Here is a 23,878-nt window from a genome sequence, read left to right as displayed (position 1 = left end):
GGAATCACACAAGACAGGCTGGGGGGAGTGGTAAGGTCCAGGCAAGGTCTGGAATGGTGCTGTGCTGCACCCCAGCCCTCAGAAATAGAGGTTTATTCATTCATTCATCAAGGGCCTATTTTATACACCAGGGAGGAGGTAGGAAAATCCACCCCTTGCACCAGTCTGCCTAGTGAAATAAGAAAGCACAAAAATGTCACATTTTTCTCTAATTCTGACAAATTTTAGCCTTTCTTAGCCAAGATGATTTTGACTATTGGCCATATTTCTTTGTAAGTCACTCTGTCAAAAAACAAGTTGCAATAATGCAGGGCAGCACTCTAATCTGTCAGCTCAATTCAGAAACATAGGAGTCTTCTGTGCGTCCATGGCCCGGGGAGGCATGCTGGCCTCCCCATATGATCATCCAGGAAGGATGCCTGGGGATTACCAAGGACCAGCTGGGAGATGTAAGGAAAGTGGATGGCCTTTGAATTCTCCACTCTCCCCATGGTCTGACTGCAGCCAGGAACCATTACCAAATTAGTGCCACAAAGAGAGGGATATTCTCTCCCTCGGGCAAGCTGGAAAGATAAATCAGCTACAAAAGAGCAAATGGCTAAAGTAAGAAAGAGAAAATGAAGCCCTGACACCTTGTCATGTGAATGTCACAGTATTTGTAGGTATTTATACATGAGTCATCAGGACAGAACTGCAAAGAACCCCTCCCTCTCACTCTGGCCCTCCTCTCACCTCCCCCCCCTCCCCGAATAAATGTGATTGTGTGATTGTTTTTTCTTGTTTCACAAACACCTTCACATTCCTACCTGATTAGATTTTTTTAAAGATTTTATTTATTTATAGAGACAGAGAGCAAGAGAGAGAACACTAGCGGGGAGTGGGGGTGGGGGGAGGGCGCGGGGAAGTGGCAGGCAAAGGGAGAAGCAGACTCTTCATGGAGCAGGAAGCCGGATGAGGGACTTGATCCCAGGATCCTGAGATCATGACTGGAGCCAAAGCCAGACGCTTAACTGAGCCACCCAGGTGCCCCCACTTGATCATGTTTAAAAACATCAGGGAATTAGGATTTTTATGTTGGGTACAATATGCTAAATTATGTGTCTGCATTTCCGTATTATTGGCCAATTAATTTTGATTAGGAAGAAACCAGAAATAAAGAAGCAGAATTTATCAGAAACCTGTAAAGCAGAAAAGCCGTGAGAAATAAATGAGCTAACAATGCATGCGAGAATAGCTCCCGGCACACAAGGAGCTTAGGAAATAGTAGCAAGATCGATTATTACCCAAGTTCATCAGCTATAAGACACACTCGATAAATGCACTATTTTATTTTGTTCTCCTAAGAAGAAACATCAGCAAAGTTCATCAGGCTATCTGTTGTGAAATGGATTCCAGTTCAAGGAATGTAAAATTGTGAAAACATATACGGCCCGGAATGACTGAAATACAGCATCACTGCGTGAACCTCCAGGTTCTCACAGAACAGAAGTTGTGCTCAGTGTAACTGATGTCTACGTGCAAGACATTTGTGCCATGTCAGGTTCTGGCCACCCCTCCATCTCTCTGAACAGACTGGGTCGCTCTCTGACTCTTCACACCCAAACTCATTCTCCACCACTTCCAGCACTTTATTTTCACCATCCTCTGAGTCAGTTGCCATAAGTCACTCACAACCCAACATACAACCTTGATCTAAAGTTACACTGCTTGTGCCAAGTTAACGGTTTTGCCAAATTTGGCTGTACTCTGGAGGTGACTCAAGGCACACGTGTTCCCGGCATCTTCTTTCAATAGTGAATGAAACAGGGCAATTTCCCTTGGAATGGACTTAAATTAGTTGCTTTAAAACCTAAATTCAGGGGATCCCTGGGTGGCTCGGTGGTTTGGTGCCTGTCTTTGGCCCAGGGCGTGATCCTGGAGTCCCGGGATCGAGTACCGCGTCGGGCTCCCGGCATGGGGCCTGCTTCTCCCTCCTCCTGTGTCTCTGCCTCTCTCTATCATGAATAAATAAATAAATAAATAAATAAATAAATAAATAAATCTTTTTAAAAAACCTAAATTCATGTCTCTTTTTCCGCCCACCATACAGTTCTGTCTAAATAACCAACAGAAAGCACTTAGGAGGACAGTTTGGGTAGAGAAGTGGCAGATGGCTTTCAAAGCCATTCAGACAAACTGTACAGACAGGTACTAAATGCTTTGGAATCTGCACTGGCTATTTTTCACTGAGAGCGCTGGCCTCCAAGACAATCAGCCTATACAGGAACGGAAGAAAGCTACATAAAGACATATATAGAAACTACGCAGGAACCAAACAAAAACAGGGCACCTGTGCCCTGTAGAAACATGGTTTCTGCATCCCGTGTATTATGTGCAATGCCAAGGAGTGGGTACTCCCCTAAAATACCAGCCAGGGTCCCCAGTGGCCAGGAGCCCACAGCATTCCTGGACTATATAGAGATCTGAGAGTGAACTGTCCACTCAGTGGCCATTTCCCCATCATGCGAACACACTCTTCAGATGTTCTTAAAAATATTTTTTCATGATGATAGATAAATCCTAACTACTGAAAGTCAGAATGGAGTGCCTGGGTGGCTCAGTTGATTAAGGGTCCAACTCTTAGTTTTGGCTCAAGGTCATGATCTCAGGGTCTTGGGATGGAGCCCCACATCTAGCTCCCCACTCGAGAGGGAGCCTACTTCTCCCTCTTCCTCTGCCCGTCCTCTCAACCCTGCTCTTTCTCGAACAGATAAATAATCAATCAATCAATCAATCAATCAATCAATGCCCAATTACACAGCTGCCAGCAGTCTGGCCATTAAAACTCCCCCCACTTCTTTACACTGTCCTTTATAATGATTACTCAGCATTACCCCCTGGAAGAAAAAACACCCAAACTTCCTAATTTGTGAGATTCAACAGCTAGCCTACTGCTCACTACCACAAATAAGAGTCGGGTTTTCCTTTTCTTGGGTTATACACAGATTTAGTTTAAAAAAAAAAAAATTAAATTCCAACATGATTCTTTCTTTCCCTCCAGCCTTACTTTTGCACATGCTTCTCATTTTCCCCTAGCATCTAAATGCAAAATAGAACATATTCACTAAAGGAGTCAGGGTTTGATAATTACAGCAAGCATGACTGAATTTGCATATGTGAGGTTTCCAACTTTGAATTCAGAGACAACGAACAGTGTTAACAGTCAAACAAGAATTAATTTAATGGTTTTGAAAAAAAAATTAGTAAATTGTCAATGGTGGTTAAAGAAATGCTGGTTTTAAAGAAAATAACAGAAATGCTCCAAAGTAAAGATGATTATGGTGAAGCTTATTTGGAGAAGAAAAATAAAGGAAAGCATATCTATGAAAGGTAAGCCTGAAGAGCTAAAATGCAAGGATCGCCTTAGGAAATGGAGAAAAAATGAAACCAAAGGAAACAAGGCATGAAAAGAAAAGAGGATTAAGAGAACAATGAATCCACAACAAAAAAGTTACAAAGACTCTCAGGAAAGAGAATTACTGATGATGTATTTGGAGTGTCATGATGAAAAATAAAAGATAGACAAGAATTGGGGAAAAAAAAGTAAACTAATGATTTTATGTGACCTCTTCTGACCTAGTTCAGCCCATTAAATTAGAAAGCTGATTCTCTGAAGCAAATGAAAGAAGTGGCAGTTTATAGGTAAACAGGGAGAGGATTGGGTGATGGGCATCATTATTACCACTGTTCTAATCACAATAATTTGAGAAGACTGTGATGCTGGCTTCGAAGAGGCTCCTGTTAAGACGAAGGGAAGGTACCCTCCCCACCCTAGCATGGCTCACATTCTATGCAAAAGAAACCCTGAAAGTCAACATGTCCTAATGATATATTTTGTAAACTAGTGTAGACATTCCAGGTACTTACTAAGTAAAAGGAGGTATTGTACTGGCTACACACTGCAACAGAGAGTTTTAAAAACACTTCCTGAAACGATGAGCCTCAATTCCCCCAAATATGCTCAGGGACACAGAGAGTGTCCTGTCCCAGGGAAAGCCTTCGAACACACCCAACTGTCCTGCCTTATTCAGGAGTCAACACAAACACCTACAAGCTATATCAAGGTGAAGTCTAAGTATTTTTAGTTCTAGGAAGGCAATAGATTCCAAACAGAAAGGTAATTATCAGATGGAGTGGGTAGCAATTAGAGGCTGAGCAAAAGGCTCTAAGAATCTAAAACAAAGGAATTTCATAGGCGTGCAATCATAAAATCCCCAAAACATACCAGAAAGTGCTAAAAAGAAATACTTTGGGTAAAGTGTTGATATTTCCCCAAAGAGGAAGTCAAGATAGTTAGACCTCTTTGGTTATAATATAAACTATTATCAGTGTATTTAGGAGAAAGAAATAAGGCAAGATGATATTCTCTCTTTTTTTCTTACACACTTGAATTTACTTACTACATTGGGAAACTTGTTTGCATGTTGATCTACTGGACTCTAACTATATGAAATCTTTAAATTACCTAAAAATATTTTTCAGGCTGTTATTCTGAAGAGAGGAGGTAGGGAAAGCACATCTCAAGATAATTAGCTTATGTGTCGGGTTTAAAGTTAAAGAATGAACAGCATCAATAACAAAAATTTCTTATACTTTCCAAAGTGCATCCTGTGATTACTCTGCTGTCTGTTCCTCAACCACAGTATTATGTATCACAAAGGAAGCCCAGCAGTTTAACAGCAAGTAATATTAAAATGTGTTTAGGGGATGCCTGGGTAGCTCAGTCTGTTAAGTGTCCAGCTCTTCGTTTGGGCTCATGTCATGGTCTTGGGGTCGTGGGATCAAGCTCCATATCATCTGGTTCTGTGTACAGCACAGGATCTGTTTGCTTCTTCCTCTCTCTCTGCTCCTCCCCACCCCACTCTTTCTCAAATAAATAAATGAATAAAATCTTTTTAAAAAATGTGTTTAGTAAATTGTATCTACTAAAGCACAACAGAAAATCAATAAATAAAAAATAAAGCACAACACAACTTTAGAAAGATTTTCAATAATGATTTTTGTTGAAATTAAAAAAAAAGCATTTTCTGTTAAACTTTTTTTTGAGCACAATAATCCTTTTTACCTTAAATGATTAGAAACAAAATAGCTAATGGATATAATACTTTTAAGTGAAAAGAAACTAACACGTAGTATAACAGGCACCTTTACAGGTTAACTCACCGATGTGATTAAATAATGTTCTGAGGAATCTAGGGTGTAATTAGGAAAAATATATTTCTCCTTAATCTTTACATCATTTGCCCTGTATAAATATTGGTAGTGGTCAAATACTGCTAATCTTTCCTAGACAAGTGTTTTCAAGATGGCAACTACAATGCAGTTGGTAACTCCTTTCCCTAGGTGCAAGCTACTGGGCAATTATGTAAATTAAGGCTGCAGATGAAACATGAGACAGACCCAGGAGTCAGTGCAAAACCAAGGCCACAAGGCAAATAAAGAAAGTGGTAGGGGCGCCTGGATGGCTCAGTCGGTAAGCACCTCCTCTTGATTTCAGCTCAGGTCATGATCTCGGGGTCCTCAGATGGAGCCCTGCCTGCATCAGGCTCTGTGCTCATTGGGGAGTCAGCTTGAGATTCTTTTCGTTTCCCTCAGCCTCTACCCCCACTTTCTTTCTCTCTTTCTAAAATACATAAATCTTAAAAAGAAAGAAAGAAAGTGGTAGATCATTCCATCTTCAGTTGCCCATCAGGTCATATCTCTGTGTCACTCTCACACATTCACCCCTTTCTATTCATTCCTATTGCTGTCACCTGTCTTGGACCTTTAAGATCTCTTGCTTGCAACTTTCCAAGGTAGGCTCTCTGCCTGCCCACCCTGTCTTTTGTCAATCCACCCTTCAAACTGCCAGAAAAGAGAAATAGAAGATCTACCCAGTGACTCCAGCAAAAAGACAAAACTCAACATGACATCAAAGGTTCTCCACATTCTGCCCTCACCCTACCTTCCTGCTGTACCCCCACACACGCCATGTGTTTCTGTTACACTGGCTTCTTTGCTATCCCTAGTCATGCCCTGCACTTATTCAGTTCTGTGCCTTTGTCTGTATGCTTCCTATTTCAAAAATACTTTGATCCCTGTCTTAGCTGCTCATAATTTTAGTCAGCCTTCAAGACACAACTTAAGTGACACCTCCTTCAGACGGTTTCCTATATCCCACTAATTTTACTTCTCTATACTTTCATAGTACTTTTTTCACATATAAACTACAGCATTTACCACGTTCTACTCTGAATTGAAGCTAATTATGTGAAAGTCAATCTCTACCACTAGATTAGAAGCAACTGAACACTCCAAGTCCTAGCTCTTAAGAGCTTTATGGCATTTATTTGCTCATATGTCTTTTCTTTTTCAATAAACCATAAATTTCCAGAGGTAATGATATACATCTCCCTCTAGAAAATATTTTAAATGAAAAATTAAATATTTCCAATATAAATATAAAACTTAATGTATATTATACATAAGTGTATACATATAGGTTTCCTCTGTTTTTCAAAATTTCACATTACACCACTTTGCTTTTACAAAAAGACCTATGTTAAAATTAGTACCTGTTTTCACTAACCGGAAGGAAGCTGGCAAAGATTCCACTTTATGCAATAAAGACAAAAAACAAAACAGCGTTCAGCATTTATTTTGCAGGGAGCTGTATAAGGCTCCCCCAACCCCCCATCTCCAGCAGCAAGAGTGCCCCGCCCAGCTCCTCCTAGAGAACTACACTCAGCATCTCAGCATCCAGCCATCAGACCTGGTGACCTATGACCTGTGTCTGTGAGCATCTTTCTCTGTGTGGCCCCTGCCTTTAAAATTTATTTTGTGCATCCATTAGCAAGACGCGTCCTAAGGTATCAGAAAAGCCTGAGAGGTTATTTTTTGGCTCTGAGAATGCTCAAAAATTTCTCCATATAAATTAATGGTAATTGCTTCTCTGCTTTTATATCATTTAAAATTAGTAAAGATTTCATAAGGAATGCTCTACTTTCAGATAGTGGGGGAAAACTGTATATCATATATGGTAGTATTTATAATGTACATCAAGCTTCCGTTTATCCACTGAATAAATAGAAATCCCCCACACCTTACTTAGAGTATTGGTAGAACAGGACAATATCCTTTGTGCTCCTGCCCATCTCATTCCCTCCCCATCTTCCAGAGGTAATCACTATCTTAATTTTGTGTTTCTTATCCACTTGTTTTTATAACAGTCTTATCCCATATGCATGAATCCCTAAACAACATACTGTTTAGTTTTGCATGCTTTTGGTTTCTTATAAATGGAATCATACTGCATTTATTATTTTGCAATTTTTTGTGTTTGTTTTTGTTTTTTTGGCTCAACATTATGTTCGTATGATTCACATATGTTGATGCATGTAACTATAGTTCATTCATTTGCACTACCTAAGAGAACCTCTTGCAAATGAGCTCTGGATGGCACATCTGAGAATAATGTCCACAGTAACATTGTTAATGCAAAACACTGAGAATGACCTAACTTGTTCATTATCAGGAGGCTACATAAACAAATCAAAGTATTTTCTACACTTGGATCTTCTAATATGTCTGGCATGTAGTAGGCCCTCTATAAATATTTTTTGAATAGATAAATAGACTTGAGGAAAAAATATCGCTGACTCATCATGGGCTCCTCCCCCAAGCCCAAGACATGCTCAGTAAACATCTGAGACATTTATCCACAAAGCCATGTTAGCCTCTAAGGCTAGTAGTGGACCAGAGAGTCAGATAAACTGACAACTCAGATCATTTGAGCTGATTAGAGGACAAAATGGCAACTGTGCTATGTCTACCTGCAACAAGCTCGGCAGACAGGTCTAATTAATTTTTTTTCTTAAGATTTTCTTTATTTATTCATGAGAGATACATAGAGAGAGGCAGAGATGCAGGGAGAGGGAGAAGTAGGCTGCTTGCAGGGAGCCTGATGTGGGACTTGATCCCAGGACCCTGGGATTCCAACCTAAGCCAAAGGCAGATGCTCAACCACGGAGCCATCCAGGCACCTGGACAGGTATAATTTCTGATAGTGTTAATTCTAGCTGCTTATTTCTGAGAGGCATCCCTCTTTCTCCCACAACTCTCCTCTCGCCCTGCCCACTCTACCTTCTTTGCTATGCCTCTCTTCGGATGAGCCTGCTCTGGTACACCTGGGACAGCCTTAGGAATGGGGGCAAGAGGTGGCTTTTTGATTCTCTTCTCTGCCTTGCTATCTCAAGCTCTGACTTAATTCCTTGATAATCACATTTTGTTGGACAATGATTTGTCTCTCACTGTGTCACCATTTGAACATTGCATACCCATTTTAAGGCAGTCAAGCTACCCTGCTTGTCGCCTTTTTAACATATTTGATGTCAGCTCTTTGGCAGAAGCAAGACCCTAGAAAAATGATCACCATCCCGGTATGCTATTAGTCTACTTCCCATTTTACTGAAATAGAAACTAATTCTCAGGATAATGCTGTCGGTGAAGATGCAGGGGAAAACAAACGATGCCAAACCAAATGAGTATGTGTTTATCTGCAACGTTAGCCAATTACTTTCAAAAGAGCCAGTATGGAAAATAATGAAAAGAAATTACATCCAAAGGTAAAGAAAAGACTATCAACTACAGACAAGTTTCTCCATGAAACTGAGGATTATTCACGCAAGTTCATCTCACTTTGACTTGACTTCATCATTTTACCATGGTCATAATTTAGACCTAAATATTTAGCCCCCTAAAAAGGAAGGAAGGAAGGAAAGAACGAAGGAAGGAAGTCAGGAGAAAAGCCATGATCCTTACACAGCAGACATAATAGAAATACAAACAAAGCTGGCACATCATTTTTTCCTTCATTTCTGTTCCCATAACCAAATCATCCTCTTTTCTCTGTCCCATCACCACTCACACCCTCCCACCCAGGTTCCCTTCTCTTCTGCATTTCTCTGGCTTCTGGCAATAACCCCTGGGAAGGGATTCAAGAGAGGCCAGGCCCTTTCCTCTCAAATTTGAACTATTACTTCACTGTAAATAATTAAACTCTTTCTTTTACATTCTTTCCCCAGGTTGCTACATTTCTTACATGTGCTTTGGCTCATGTACACTCTCTGCTCCGGAAATATGCTACTAGATTTGAGTAGGTTCCAAATCCTTCTTCAAGCAAAATATATCTGTCATATCAATACGGTCTCTTCCACATATTTCAATCAAATCCAGTACCTTCCCTGACCTTTTGTCTATGTCTTCCAAAGATCCTCACAATCTAACTCTGTTAGTTACCCTGCTTAAAAGCAGGTGATCAGGAAAAGCCATAGCCTACCTTACTAATTACTTTCTCTCTCAAGCCTTAGGAAGTAATGAGGGAAATCTTTACTTCAGACTTAATTTAACTCCAAAATCTAGAATTGTGTGCTTAGGTATAAAGGACAGGATCCTTGCAAGAAAACACTAGTCTGATGTCAGGGTTTATAACAGCCAAGGTAGGGACTCTGCACACAATTATTACAGAGATTTCAGGAAAAGAATGGAAACCAACACTTATTAATAGCTACAGTCAGCTGGGGACTGTATGAGGTGCTTTCTTTCTTTTTTTTTTTTAAAGATTTTATTTATTTATTCTTGAGAGACAGAGAGAGACAGAGACACAGGCAGAGGGAGAAGCAATCTCTCTGCGAGGAGCCTGATGCAGGATTTGATCCCAGGAACCCGGGATCCCGACCTGAGCCAAAGGCAGTCACTCAACCACTGAGCCACCCAGACACCCCCTGTATGAGATCTCTACCAAAGTTTTTTTTGATCCTTATGCTCCAAAGCAGGAAAAATTAAACCTGGAGGCATCTTTTTTTTTTTAAAGATATTTATTTATTCATGAGAGACACAGAGGGAGAGGCAGAGACATAGGCAGAAGGAGAATCAGGAAACCCCAGAGAACCTTTAAAAACCAAAGTGGTCGAGCTCATGTCAGTGATTAAGCAGAAGCAAGAGAGTAACCTTCCAGAACTGGTCACCATCTGCTGACAGTAGGCGAGGTGGGAGAGAGGGGCCTCAATAAGCTCAAACATCCATTCCAGCTCCAATGACCTGTGGCTACAGACCGCTCCTAATGTGAGTTTTCTGAAGAGGATGAACCAACATCTTGGAAACACAACAGGGAGAGCACAGGTAAGGGAGTCAGAAGACCTGGGATCCAGTCCTGATTGGCTGGGTATGACTTTACAAGAGATGACTTTCCCCATTTACAAAATGAAAAGAGAAAAGACGTGGGTAGAGGTGACTAGCCAGATGGCCTCTTACTCTACGTCTGAGAAAAGTTTCCTGTACGTTTTCCCACCATTTACCGTGTTCTTACATGACACACTGAGGCCTGAAGTCCTCAGTGCCCATCCTGTGCCAACACTCTCTTGGGTCTCATGGTTCCTCTTCTAAACAATAAAGAATAATAATGTGCCAGAGAAAATGAGTAAAATCTACATATTTTATTTGAATGCAGTGGACAGGATGCTTTTGGGGAAAAAATTAACAGGATAAATGAATGAAGGTAAAATCAGAGTCCAAAAAGAAATTGGTATTGAGAGAAAACTTAATTGGCTGCAGATACGACAGACACTTAGTGTTCATTGGATTTCACACTTCCATATGTGACCATGCTTGATGCTGAAGGTCCAAGATATGTAATCATTTGTAATTTTATTGAGAAAGGTATCTGGATCCTCCTTGTTGTAAAGCTGATGTCCACAGGAAAAGGTCCGTTAATTAACGACGATGATTCATAGGCTTTATTATTCTTGGCTGTTTGTAATAAAAGCAGAAACAGGTGAAGTGGCAAGAATCTTTGCTCTGCCTGAAAATGATCCTGTCATGAAAACCAGCTAATAGTGTTGGTGACAGTAGCAAGGAGAAGTGAAGAGAAAGACCAGTCAGAAATTAGCTGTAGAAATTACTTTAATACTAAATTTATAGGGGTGCCTGGGTGGCTCAGTGGTTGAGCACCTGCCTTTGGTTCAGGGTGTGATCCTGGAGTCCTGAGATCAAGTCCCACATTGGGCTCCTCACAGGGAGCCTGCTTCTCCCTCTGCCTATGTCTCTGCCTCTTTCATGAATAAATAAATAAAATCTTAAAAAAATACTGAATTTATAGAATCATTACATATCTGGATTACTTAAATTTTTCGTTATATTTTATATCTGTCAGGGAGAGAGAAAGCGAGAATTACATTATATGGCATTGTTACAGTTGGAAATTCATTAACTGTCTTGAGGCAGAGTCCATGTGGACGCCAAAGGTCTCCTGTGTGGTATGTAGCCCCTTCTAAATGGCAACATTAAAAAAAAACACCCTAAAACTAAAACAAAAAACGACCCCCCCTTTATCTCTCAAAATCAATTTAGCGTGTTAAAATTCTCCCAGATGTTCCTGAGGATTCCTGAGGCAAGGTGGAGTTAGCTAAGGTTCACATGTTTGCAGGCAACTGAAAAAAACAGAAGATAATCACAAGATAGTGTTCATGACCTACTCTTGATTCTCTTTCAGGTGCTACAACAGAACAGTTTCTCCTGAACACCCCCAGCAGAGCTGTATGTGCCCATTCTTCTGATATAAACTGAGTCAACCCTGATTTCCAGAGACGTCATTTTCAAGCAAACAATTTTCTTAAGTTTTCCACTTTCTCCACATCAGCTGCCTAAGAGAAGATGTCTGGGTGATAACTTCATTTTTAAGGGGAATGAGCTTTAAAGAGTACACTTTATCTTGTCAGCATTTTGGATTCACATTGTCTTCCCACCCTTTCCCCCTAAAGGATTGGCTTTCACAAGATGCCAAGTGAGACACAGCTGCAAACATTCAAGACAGTGAAGGAAGGAAAAACAGAAGAGTCACTAATTAGCTCTCTAAACTGGACCCTCAAATGAATCATCCTTCTTTCCTACCTGGTGTTTCTGGAAGAGTTTATGTCAGTAATGGAAAATTTGAAAGCTCTCATATAATTCCATTTTTTTTTCCACTCCAGCTCTGAACAACATCCTGCATATTAAGATGCATGGCCTAGTACAGTCGTTTTCACACAGTGCCCTCAGGAATCCTCACGAACATCTTGGCATGGAATCTGGTAAGGTTCTTGGTAAAAACTCTTCAGATGAACCGGGGAGAGGATGGAGAGAGTGTATATTTGCTGCAGCGGGGAGCTGCTCTGGTTGATGTTTGTGGCACTGATCTGAGGAAGGTGCAAGGGTTATGCTCACTTTACAGAGGAGATGCCAGGCAGCCTGGATGCAGAGTCTCACTCCTCAGACCACATCGCCCACAGAACCTCCCACATGGGCCAGCAGCTTTTTTTTTTTTTTAATCTGCTTTACATAGGACACTGCCCAGCACTTGACACAAGAAGGGGTTGGTGGTAGAGAAAAAAATAGGTTTCCAAACCACTGACTTCATGGTGAGATTCAAAGGCAGCAGGTAACAAATCTCACTACTCATTCTGTTTTTAGCGCTACCCTTGGGACTTGAAGCAAGTGGCTTAATTTCCTTCATTTCTCTTTATTATTTATCTTGCAGGGTGACTATACGTGAAATGGCTGGAGAATGTGATGTTCCAGAGACACAATCTTGCTAATGCTGGTTCCAGGACTGTGAAACAAGGGGAAGGACAAGGTGATCACCACCCACCTTCTAAAGTTCAATGCTTCTGCGATTGAAGATCTTGCGCAGGGCTGTCCACGTGGTTATGTCATTCCTGAACATTCCTTCTGATTGAACAAGCCATATGGCTTTTGGTTCAGTTGCCAGGCAGCCTGGCCAAGGTCCTATCAACATATCAACCAGATGAGGTGGGGGAAGGAGAAAAAGAACACCAAATGCTGGCTGTGCTGAACAGTAAAGAGAAAACAGGGACATGAAATCATGGGCCAGAGATTGACCTTAACAGCTGTAAAACCAATCATCTCTGTATTTCACTGTGTTGCAAGGAACATCGATAGAGGAAAAATCACAGTAGCCCTTAATACATGATAATGTCTCTCATGGGCTTACTTCTGGTATATTTTAAATACATGACAAAACCGAAAAAGCTACAGTTTCAGATCTTGCCAGAAACTTGGATTTTACTTGAACTATAAAAGAGTCAAGGGAAGTTTACCGGGTAAGATATGAGGTCCTTCTTTATACGCTCTTATAAAACTAAAAACCACTGGATTGCCAAGCAGTTTGTGCTGCTGGCATTGTGTTGAAAGAAAATAAAACTGCCCAAAGCCCCATCTGGAAAACAGGATGAGACTTGGTTCTCCACTCTAGTATGTAAGGGACAGAGAAGTCACCAATCCATCCTAATGAGTATAAAGCTAAACAAACTGTAAAATCAACCATTTTTCTTAGAACCATCAGACAAGGGGCACCTGGGTGGCTCAGTGGTTGAGTGTCTGCCTTTGGCTCAGGGCATGATCCTCGGGTCCTGGGATTGAGTCTCACATTGGGCTCCCCATAGGGAGCCTGCTTCTTCCTCTGCCCATGTCTCTGCCTCTCTCTCTGTCTCTCATGAATAAATAAATAAAATCTTAAAAAAGAAAAAAGAACGGTCAGATCACGGGGCAGACTACTGCCCAAAACTGGGGAGCCAGATACAGAGAATCACAGCTTATAGAAGCACAAACCCCAGCAAGACCCAGTGCAGGACCAGGAAAACCTAAACTGTAACAGATGAACTGCTGGAAACTACATGTGCACAAGTCTGAGAGTCAAAATTTCTAGGGAGACCCAGTCTGAAGCGCCCCCACACTTTTGTGAGTTTAACCTCCAAGAGCTCTACCAGACCCTCAGAGTTAGTACCAGAGAAAAAACATCTTATGCTTCCAGCAGAGGGAGAGAAAGGCAACCACTTTGAAAACTGTCACTGTATTCTGTTTTTTTTTACCAGGGCTGACATCAGGAGAAACTATTTTAATACAGACTACCCTGCTGGAGTTTCACCAGAGCCTAACAACCTAGGGAAGTGAAATAACCAACTCCAGATCATTTCAGACATCTTGTCCCCTCCAAGTGGGGTTAAAAACTGAGAAGCATTGGTCAAGTTTGCGGGACCTAATCACACGCCTACAGAGGCTTCCCAGTCCCTCAGACCTCACCTATTATGTTATTGAAGGTCTATTTGGGGGTGTCTGGATGGTGCAGTTAAACTGTCTACTCTTGGTTTCAGCTAGGGTTGTGATCTCAGGGTCACGGGATCGAGCCCCATGTCAGGCTCCGAGCTCAGCGTGGAATTTTATTGAGATTCTCTCTTTATTTATTTATTTTTAAATATTTTATTTATTTATTAGAGAGAGAGAGAGAGAGAGGGAGAGAGGCAGAGAGGCAGAGACATAGGCAGAGGGAGAAGCAGGATCCATGCAGGGAGCCTGATGTGGGACTCAATCCCAGGTCTCCAGGATCATGCCCTGGGCTGAAGGCAGCACTAAACCGCTGAGCCACCTGGGCTGCCCAGATTCTCTCTTTCTCTCTCAAATAAATAAATGCATATATTTTTTAAAGGTCTATTTATAGCAGTTCCTTTTACCCACTAGATAAAGAAAGGAAGAGCTCTTCCATAAAGAAAGGAAGAGCATCACAGAAGGAGCAATTGAAAGTAAAACACAAATTTTTATTTTTCTTATTTTTAATTGATCTAACAAAAGTTTGTTCAAAATAACAGAAATAATTCATTGAATTATGTATGCTTAATATAAGTGAAATGAATGACAGCAATTATACAGGGAACAGGAGGCTGAGATTAGAATTATTTTCTTATTATTATAAGGCACTCACATTACCCATGAAGTGGTATAGAGTTATTTGAAAGTGGACTTGGATTATTTATAAATGTATATTTATGTTGCAAACTCTAGGGCAACCACTTTTAAAAAAAGTTTTAAAAGAAGCATACTTGAGGGACACCTGGGCAGCTCAGTGGCTTAGGCACCCAACTCTTTGATTTCAGGTGGGATTGTGATCTTGGGGTCCTGGGATCAAGCCCTACATCAGGCTCCATGCTCGGTGCAGTCTGCTTGTCCCTCTCCCTCTGCTCCTCCCCCTGTTCACATTTTCTCTCTCGAATAAATAAATTATATATATATATATATATATATATATATATATATATATATATATATATTTTTTTTAAGTATACTTGGTACTTTAAGAAGACAGAAAATGGAATCATGTAAAATGCAGCTTTATTCATAACCTGGAAGCAATCAAGGTGTCCTTTAGTAGGCAAAGAGATAAACTGTGGTCCATCCAGACAACGGACCATGCTACAAAGAAATGAGGTATCAGGCCATAAAAAGGTATGGAGGAACCTTAAGTGCATATAATTTACTAAGTAAAGAAGCCAATTTGAAAGGCTACAAACTGTAGCATTCCACCTATGAGACAATTCTGGAAATGGCAAAAGCATGGAGACAGTAAAAAGATCAGTGGTTACTGGGGTTAGCAGTGAGGGAGGGATGACTAGGAAGAGCACAGAGGATCTGTAGGGCAGGACACCTCGCTCTGTGATGCTGTACTGGTGGGTACATGTCATTATCCATCTGTCCAAACCCAGAGAATGCACACCACCAAGAGCAAACCCTATGTGCCACTTCAGGTTCCCTGATTATAGCAAGTGTAGCAGCACTGTGTTTGGAGTTGTCACTATTGGTGCAGCTGGACTTGTGTGGGGCCAGAGAGTGTATTGGAACTCTCTGTACTTTCTGTAAGCCCAAACTGCTCTAAAAATAAAGTTTATTCATTTTTTTAAAAAAAGATGATTTTCAGGGGCACCTGGGTAGCTCAGGTGGTGAAGCATCTATCTGCCTTCAGCTCAGGTCATGATCTCAGGTTCCTGGGATGGAGTCCCTCATCAGGCTCCCTGTTTAGCAGGGGAGTCTGCTTCTCCCTCTCCCTCTGCTCCTCCCCTCGCTCATGCTCTCTCTTTCAAATAAATAAAATCTTAAAAAAAAAAAAAAAGATGATTTTCAGGAGCAAATTAACTAAGCCTTGATAAAGTTTTTTCCTCCTTTCTCCTTCATCACGATTACTGTTTCTCTGAATTATTTTGCTATTTTTTAGCATGCAAGTAATACACACAACAAAAAATGTGCAAAATGGGGAAAAAGTTAAACAAATCATCAAGAGTTCTCTAACTGGAGCTAAAATTATGGAATATTTCCTTCCAAACTTTTTTCTAGCCACAGATATTTTTTAAATTCTGATTTAATCAACAGGAAGTATAAACCTGACTGTTACAGGTCTGGTCCTTGGGGAGACAGACTTTCAGATAATCTATGGCCTCCTTATCCTCAACTTCTGCTGTGCCTGAGGCCTGGGGCCCTGTCCCAGAGGCCTTAATGTGAAGATCAGTGAGCGAGTGCCACCAGTGGTTGGCAGGGGTGGAGGGGAAGACCTTTTGCATGTCTCCAACACTTCTCTTGCAAGCTCCCCACATCAATTCATCCTCGTCACTACCTGGTGTCTTTAATTTCTGAGTCTTTACAGAGTTTGGCAGTAAATCTGCTTGCTTCTCCCTGAGAGCCATGGATATAGGTGCTCAGATCTCACCTGGCTCCACTCTTCTAATGCAGCTATCAAGCCTCCAAGGTTTCTGGCTTCCAACTGTTGGTGGACCGATGTTACAGATTGCTCCTGATCTCATCCAAAGTAGCATCTGTGTTTCTAATCTTCGTTCTCCTTGTCTTGCATGGTGATCAATGAGTTTTGAGGGAAGAGAGAGGCTGAAAGATTTCTATCCCACTATAACTCCTGTTCTTACATGGTATCCTAGCACTGTATTATTATAGCTTTTTATATATTTCACTGTCAAGTAGGAATATACCTATTTCAAATATGACTGAATGTTTCTGCAAGTCTTTTCTTTTTGCTTGCTTTTAAGATTATAAACAAGTTACTGGATAGATGAACTAGAAAGAAGTTTAATATTCCAAACTCCAAAGATAAAGCCAGGCACAGAGCTAGTGATCAATCACTACCTAATGAGTCTAATGAGTGATTGCGAACAATATGTCTGGGAAAAATCAATGGCACAGGGGCACATCTGGAAATGTGGGGTTGTTCCCCCAAATCTGTCATACTGTGAAACTGTTGTAGTCTGAGAAGCAAAAAATGTTGACCCATGATCACATCTGGTGGCTATACCTAGTGTGATGTGTATTGAGCCAACAAAATGAAGCATCTGTAACCCAGACTCTGTTCATCTGGAAAGCTCACAAGTGGGCGGCTGACAGTGTGCCACAGACTTCCTGGGGGCCTTCAGAGCAGGGGCAGGCATAACTCAAAAATTTCTTCTTCATTAAAGCAACCAAGATCAAAGACCAAAACAGAGGGTTAATGGCAGAGTATTAAATGCAAAGTAAATGCATCATTCTTTGAATAATTCCATTTGTGACTAATTTTACCCCAAAAGCCATAGGAGAAATCAAGTTTCAGTGGAATGGTTGGTGCGAGGCAGCAGACAGGAGAGTGGGAGGAGTTCATGTTTTCATATTTCCACTCCTTACTCACCACTTCTGAGGAATATTTCAATTTTGAGCATCCACCTTATGGCTTATGCGTGTTCCTTAACCACCCCAAGCTTCATATCCTTGATCAGTATGATACAGTGTTTGTTCATAGCTCTGGGAAATTTCTGTGACACACTTAATGGTTCCTGAACCAAAGAAATAGAAATCCAGATTTCACTAACTCCCTAACAGCTTACATGGAGAATAGTCAGTTCTCCCTCGAGTCTAACTCAGCCCATTTCGATCTACACTGCCATGGGAACAATCTCAGGACACAGCTCTCAGCACTTTGCTCCCCCTTCAAAATGTCACCCCTCTGCTTACCAGCAGCTGGGGAGGTTTTCAGCCTTGTCATGACTAGACCCTGCCCCGCAGGTACAGGCTGCTGAACTACTCTTCATTTCCTGACTAACCCTGCAACTTCCTCCCTTCCATGCTTTTGCCTATGCTGGGTCCTCTGTCTGAAATGCCCTTCATCAGACAACAGAAATGGCATTGTCCTGCAGGACTCAAACTCCTTTTTTAAGAAGGAATGGCTAGAACTTCTCTGGTCAACAAAATGATTTGGAATTTGCATTATAATGAAAAAGGGCACCCTCCAAAGCAGAGGGTGAAAGAAGGTCAAGGCCAAGTAATTTTGTTACCAATATGTGTGTTTGAAAGCCCTGTGAGGCAAAGCATGAGGTATGGACTTTGAAGTCTGGTCTTTGTGGGTTTACATTCTGGCTCTGACATATTTTAATCTCATGGCCTTGTTCAAGTTAACCAACCTTTCGGAAATGGAGTTATAGTTGTCTATACTGTAAGACAGATAGAACAATACCCACATCACAAAGGTAGATGGTAGACAAGGAACACACATTTCACATATCCTGATTAATAACTCTGTGTTGCCCACGTCCTTCCCATGTTGTCAAATATGACCTTCTCAGGTCCGTGTCTTTCCATGTGCTAGAAGATGTCTCCACGGACCGTTGAGGAAACGTCGCCTCTTCCTGTTCCTGATCAAAGAGAGGCTGGTAATATTCTGCACCATAAAACTGGCAGACTTTCAGACTTCAGTGATTGCTGCTGTGTTCTGTGAGAATAACCTCTAAAGTGTGTCATGACGATGGTTTCCCCAGTTAATAACATGTTACCTTGGCAGTACTACTTAAACTGATCTTTCTCCTCAAAAAAAAAAAAAAAAAGTACTTGTGAATTCTCTTTGTTAAGTCAGAATAGGGGGCAAAATATAATAAAAATAACTGCTAGATTTTCTTTTTAAGAAATTGAGAGTCTTGGATGAATTAAAATTAGCATAGGGTCACTGTGAGCATTAGTCATAATAATTAATTAACGACTCTTCAGGGGACGGCACAGAACAGAATAATACAAGATAGCCAGGGGTAACAGAACCATCCTTAGCAATGAAACACCCTGCAACCACTTCTTCCAACAGTAGCGGCGAAGATGGTTCTGCCAGAGTTGACAGTACATGGGGTCCCCAGGCCTCAGCCCCCACCTCTCTCTACTGCAGGCCAAGAAAACACTGAGCGAAAAGTTCTCTGTCCAAATCAGCAGAGCCGCCGAGCCACAGTATCTGCCTGGCCCTGTTTTCTGTGCTGGATTTGCCATCCCTGCTGTAAACCAAGTCAAAAGTATATACTCTGTTCATTTACTTAAGAGCACACAAACTCTGCAAAGGGCAAGGGGTTCTGAGGAAATCCCAACCAACTGGTGAGAGGGAAAAAGCCAAGAGTATGACCTCCTCTGTTTGAGATAAATGGTATCTATCAAAGGCACATGCAAATCCCTGAATAAATACCAACAGCATTCCTCTCTGTTGTTTGAAAATTCAGATTACATTAGGAAAAGAGCAAGGTGACTTATTTTTGTTACACTGCTAATTTTTCACCCCATTAGAATGTTATTAGTATTAATGAGAGATTTTATTACCTCTCAAAGTATGTGTAAAAACCAAGTGTCTCTAAAAAGTATACTTTGTTGACATTTATCATAAGGACTATTAAAACAACATATAAAAATGTCAATGTTTCGTTTGAATACCTAGTTGCACCCAAACTAGCTATTGTATAATTTGAGTTTACACAGTCTATTAACAGAACATACACTCTAATCTGATGAGTCTGTATTATTCTTCCTGAGGGAGAACGTGATGCTACTTTGTGGCAGGCCCTTGGCTCAGCGGATCACTAATACTTAAAGCAATGCTCTGAAGTGAGTTTAATGAACCCTACTTTATGGATGAGAAATCTCAGGCTTGGGGAGATTGAGAAACTTGTCGGAGGTTATATGGCTGGCAAGCGACCAAAAGGTATGCAGACCCCAAAGCCCCGCTGAAGGCAAGTCTGCACTGAACACTCTGCTGCCTTGCTAAGTGCAGGCGAGATACCACTGATGTGCCTTCTCCGTGATGACCACCGGCCTTGCAATGCCTCTGACCCACGCTCCGCCGTAACTGTACCAGGTTAGCAGGGGGCAGTGATCTGAATGTCCTCTGACCAGGTTGTCCCTAGAATGTTTTAATAAGACTCTGATAACCAGATTGTCTTCTTGTCTTCACCTCTATACCCTGAAAGCAGAGGTCAAGGACATCAGATTCTGATTCCTTAGGGTTATACCACATTTTGATCCTGGTACTCAGTCATGAAGCACTGCAGCTGGCTAGGTTAAGTCTGGTGGTTGGGGATGTGCTTCTGAAGCCACAAGCGAGTTAACACACATGCAGTGCCACCATAAATTCGGTGTTCTATGATAACGACAAAGCATTCCATGGCGATGTGGTGAAGAGTTTTTGGGATCGGACACAACAGAGTAGAATCTGTGCCTTCCCACCTAAAACCTGGTGATCTTGGGCAAGTCAAGTCAATGAACCTCTCCAAATTCAATTCCCTCATCTGCAAAGTGTGCAGGATAATGTCTATACCATGGGAAGTGCTGGAGATGGCTAGTTGCTCACCAACACTTGGTCTTCCCTGCTTAAGAAGGAACTGTTTCCGGGCTGCTTCCCCCCAGAATCAGGCTTGGCCATGAGACTAAGGTCTCTCCAGGGGAATAGGAGTGGGAGCTTTCGGGGCTGCTTCTGGGCCAGAGCCCAGAGACACTGGGCTTGTGAAGAGCACCCTGCTGCCCACACAGGCCGAGGGGCTCCAGGGCCACAGACCCCACTACTGTCTCGGCTACAGAAGGGGAAAGTCAGGAAAGGCAGGTGCCTAGGGGGAGGCAACCCTACAGAAAACACCTTCCAAGTGTCTTCAAAGTGTACAGCACTTTGACAAAATAGCCATACTCTTTGCTGCTTTCGCTGGGATGCTAATCCTGTTTCTGAGGTTAGAGCAGAACGTTTACAGACACAGCAGTGGAAAGAATTTCAGGAGGCCGCGTACCCCAGGGCATCTTCGGCACAGGGTATTAGGCCGGTCTGCAAATATTTATTAAACACAAGCGAAGTCCTGCATGTCTGCTAAATGATGGAAGTGCAGACATTAGCTTATCCCTCTTGCTTCCATAAGACTTTTAACCAAATAAAGTGAGGTGAGAATAAGTAACTTATTGGGTACATCTGGAAGGGGGAAAGGATGAGGGGCAACAGCTACCTTCTTTGTCAGGGCAAGAGAGAACAAAAGTACTAAAGAATTGTATTTATGTTCTCAGTAAAAGCCACATCCTGCCCATCAGCTGCGCATGGAAATGGACACTGTCTAAGGAACGTGGGACCATCCCAATGCAAGGACGACTGTCCCAGCCAGCGATGGCTAAGAAATATTTCCCTCGATAACATCCTGTGATCTGCACAAGGAACTCTACAGGTAACCATCCTTTTTTTGGCTCACAGAGCTGGCTACAGACCTATTTGTTACCCAAACATTCTGCAGTTAGGTGCCTAGAAACATAAACTTTAAAATACTATAGAATTTCCTGGGTGTCGGGATCCCTGGGTGGCGCAGCGGTTTGGCGCCTGCCTTTGGCCCAGGGCAGGATCCTGGAGACCCGGGATCGAATCCCACATCGGGCTCCTGGTGCATGGAGCCTGCTTCTCCCTCTGCCTGTGTGTGTCTCTGCCTCTCTCTCTCTCTCTCTCTCTCTCTCTGTGTGACTATCAAAAAATAAAAAATAAAAATAAAATAAATAAATAAATAAAATCTTTGGTATGGATCTTTAAAAAAAAAAAAAGAAAAAGAAAAAAAAGAATTTCCCGGGTGTCAAATTAATACAATTTCAGAATACGTTCTCACTGGACAGTCACTCTGTAAAACAGGCTTTGGCATCTTCACAAAATCATCATTACAAATACCTGTGCTTCTCGATCTAAATATGCGCAGTCATGCTGCCTAGGGACGCTGTGCCCCTGACCCCCAGGTGGCGACTCTTGCTAAAGGGGCCACTTGGCTAGGCACACGTCTCCACTCCTCCTCCTTGTCACCCACATCTCTCGAAGCCATGTCTCGGAAGTGCCCTAGCATGACATTCATTTTCTCTAAAACTGTATTTCAGTGAGCATAAGTCTCTTCCAGTGACATGTCTTAAACTTCACATGACTCAGTCCTGCCCCCAAACCTGTTCTTTTTCTCTCCCTCCTTCCCATCTCGTCAACTCAAATGCTCAGATCAGAAGCCTGAGAGACATTTTAAAACCTTCCTTCTTCTCTCTCTTCCTCACTCACCACATCTAGTTCATCAAAGTCCAGACAATTCTGCCTCCAGAAAGTGTCCAGAATCTGCTCACTTCTTTTCATCTCCCATGCCAACCTCCTGGTGAAAGCCAGTCCATCTCCTGTACTCCTGTAACTGCCTCCTGCTCAGCCTATACTCTTGACCCCTTGGATCCATTCTCTACATAGTATCAAAATGATCTTTTTAAAACAGGGATTAGATGTTCATGGTCATGTTCATGTTTCAAACCTTTCAATGGCCTTCCACTGCTTTGGAATAAAATACAAACTTTTCCAAATGGCCTCTGAGGCTCTGCTTGATCCAGCCCTGCCTGCTACCCACTGCTCACTTCGTGTTCTCCGTCCCCTTCTCCACGCTCACTCCCTCACACAGCTTAAACACCACCTTTCTGGGAGTCTATCCCTAGTCACAAAATCTAAAGTAGTTCCTTCTTTAATATTCTCTCTATTGAGAGGTAATACTGACATTCATTTGCTCTCCACCTGCCCCAATTTGTACTAGCTCTTCATTTCTTTTTGATTTATTATTAATGTCTCTGAAGGTAAGCCCTAAGAAGCCAAGAGTCATACTACTTTTACTGTTTTTGAGACAGCAAGTGAGCATGTGTGCATGAGCAAGTGTGAGGAGAGGCAGAGGGAGAGAGAGAGAGACTCTTAAGCAGGCTCCACACCCAGCATGGAGCCCGACACAGGGCTCAATCTCACAACCCTGAGGTCATGACCTGAGCCAAAATCAAGTCAGATGCTTTACTGACTCAGCCATCCAGGTGCCCCAGAAGTCATGCTACTTTTACAGCATGTGCTCTCTTTTACCCTAACATCATCCTCATTTTACAGATGAAGAAATCCAAGACAAAGAGAAGTCAAACATGTCCTTTGGGTCACACAACTAGTGAGAAGCAGAGCCAAGTATAAGCCCAGGAAGTCATGCCCCAGAGTCCATGTTCCTCGTTACCACACTATATATACCTAATATACAGCAGTGGGCCTGGCTCATTGGAGGAGCCCATTAAACCCCGGCTCAATGAATAATGTGGTAAACTCCTCTAAGTCTGAACATCCGAGAAAATTGGTATCTTTATGTGTTCCTTTGCCCCTTCCTTGTTCTATCATTCATGTTCATATGCATACTTTCAGCCCTGATTTATAAGCTCCTGGAGGGCAAGAATCATGTTTCATCCATCTTCGTGTCTCTCATGGTATCCCACATAATGGCAGGGACTCAAAAAGTTTGCCTAATGGACGCTAGCATTTAAAGGTTAGTAGAAATTAGCCGGAGTCACAATAAACTGAAAGTCAACTAAGTGTTCCTGTAAAAAATAAATAAGTACAACAGTTACCATTTATCATTTTAGTCACTTACAAAATTAATTTGGTCCTGCAGGTATTCTGGGTTTCCAAAATTCAAGAGTCATTTTACAGAATGGCTTTCTACCCTGTGAGTGAGTAGGAATCATCTTTATTGGGAAAAGTTAAGTGGAGTGTGGGGTGGGTAGAGAGAACTATCCCCAAAGCTTTCTTACTGTCTATCCTAAATGGTGCAATGCAGCCAGTAAACATCCTGGTCAGCCCGAGCCTCTGTGAGGGGTCAATAGGCCAGTGCTACCCCCTGCCACGCTTCTTCAGGTTCCCAGTATCTGCTCC

General features: G+C 41.9%; 1 protein-coding gene and 1 long non-coding RNA gene across 9 annotated transcripts in view; one reads left to right on the top strand and one right to left on the bottom strand.

Moving 5' to 3' along the window:
• Positions 1-23,878, bottom strand: part of SMYD3 (SET and MYND domain containing 3) — a 792,487-nt gene that overhangs the window by 279,917 nt on the left and 488,692 nt on the right. The window lies entirely within an intron of this gene.
• Positions 7,729-14,557, top strand: LOC144315996 (uncharacterized). Of its 2 annotated transcripts, none has more exons than XR_013381741.1 (5): positions 7,729-8,068; positions 10,107-10,197; positions 11,567-12,143; positions 12,590-13,172; positions 13,944-14,557. It is a non-coding gene; the product is annotated as an uncharacterized LOC144315996 (long non-coding RNA). The 2 variants fall into 2 exon arrangements; XR_013381740.1 differs by lacking the exon at positions 13,944-14,557 and adding an exon at positions 12,395-12,490 and having other exon boundaries at positions 12,590-13,100.

This window comes from Canis aureus, chromosome 6 (genome assembly GCF_053574225.1).
Source record: "Canis aureus isolate CA01 chromosome 6, VMU_Caureus_v.1.0, whole genome shotgun sequence".
Classification (NCBI taxonomy): Eukaryota; Metazoa; Chordata; class Mammalia; order Carnivora; family Canidae; genus Canis; species Canis aureus.
The sequence above is the reverse complement of the archived record's forward strand: the minus strand, read 5'-3'. Positions and strand labels throughout refer to the sequence as shown.